We start from the raw sequence: 1,457 nt of genomic DNA on the forward strand, positions 1-1,457 counted from the left end.
ACCCTGGGATTGCAACCAATGTCAAGTAACAATATGTATATAAATTTTTTTATGAGAAATTAACTTGAGCTATAAACTTTCACCTGAAGCATAACAATTTAAAAAAAAAAAGGAAGTTTTGACACTGATCAGCTACCTCCCAGTCTACCCCTCAGTAGAGCAGACTGGTTGGGAGCTCCTCAGGTTCTGCCTGCAGCTCCACTTGGGTTTAGTGATGACCCCCACGACACTGTAAGAGACCCCCACCCCTAGATATCACTCCCAAGACCCACAGCACTCTTCAATATCCTGTGCCTAGAAGGCCAGCGCCAGCTCCGTGATACTTGTACTTCCCCAAGAGCTGACAGCCCAGCTTCTTCTTCCGGAAGACATCCTTGGCTGAGGTATTTGGACTGTAGGATGTGTCCTTGTGGCCCATGTGGAACTAGTCGCACAGGCAGCAGAGCATGTTGCTGAGAAGCCCCCGCAGGATGTCCTCCATGGAGCTCAGCTTGCTGTGGAAGTTCTGGTCTTTGGGGTTGAGGGTCTCCTGGTACTCCATGGCATTGCCCAGGGAGGTATCAAAGCAGGTGATGATTTGGTAGAGCTCTGCCAGCTTGTCTTTCTCTGTGCCATCACCCTGGAAGAGTGGGAAGTTTGTCGAGAAATGCCTGCATGACAGCTTGTCCACTTTGCTGGGGAACGGCCCACCCTGGGCCATGTACTGAGAAGCAGACAGCAGGAGGGAGGTGATTGAGGAGACAGGGATTGGTATTCCAGCCCTGCCATCCACCCTTGCGGCAAACTCTTAGGCCTCGGTTTCCCTTCCTATGGTATGAGGACCTGCCCACTGGCTGGCAGACAGGTGGAAGGAAGCCCTAAGGCTGGTCCTGGGGCCAGGAGTTACCTGTCCTCGTGGAAAGACTAGTATGTGGAGACTCAGCTCTGAGCTCATGGGTTACACTCACCTTTGTCCAGGATCTCAGCCTACTGCCCTTCCCATCTCTCTGCTCTGTCGGTAGATAGCTCGGGGCTGGCTGAACTTCACCAGGCTCAGCTACAAGAAAGCCAACCTCATCTGAAAGCCACAATTGATGACTCCAAGGCCCGTGACAGTGGAGTCTCCTGTCATCTCATCTCCTGTGGAAACATCTGTGCTGGACACATCTGCACAGACTTCCTTCCCGACATGCCCCTGGCCCCTCAACTGCCTCGCTGTCCACCCTCCTTCCACACCAACTCACATTCTGCCCCTCAGTCCCCGTCCACAGTGCTTTTTCAAGAACTGGCCTAGCAGATCAGGGTTCCCTGCACACAGCATCCTGAATTTTTGAGACAGTGTGAAAACCTGTTCTTTTCTGATTTTCTTCTGCTGGCATTGATCCACTCCTGGCATCCTGGGTCATGTGCCTTGGCCAGAGATGATTTTAAGGAAGTGAGGGGTACCCTCAGCAGAGGAGGGGGTAGGACAGTCATTT

At 52.2% G+C, this 1,457-nt stretch overlaps 1 pseudogene; it reads right to left on the reverse strand.

Moving 5' to 3' along the window:
• Positions 1-280: 280 nt before the first annotated feature.
• LOC126065428 (leukemia inhibitory factor-like) lies at positions 281-700 on the reverse strand (annotated as a pseudogene).
• Between the last annotated feature and the right edge of the window lie 757 nt (positions 701-1,457).

The sequence above is a fragment of the Elephas maximus genome, chromosome 22 (assembly GCF_024166365.1).
Source record: "Elephas maximus indicus isolate mEleMax1 chromosome 22, mEleMax1 primary haplotype, whole genome shotgun sequence".
NCBI lineage: Eukaryota > Metazoa > Chordata > Mammalia > Proboscidea > Elephantidae > Elephas > Elephas maximus.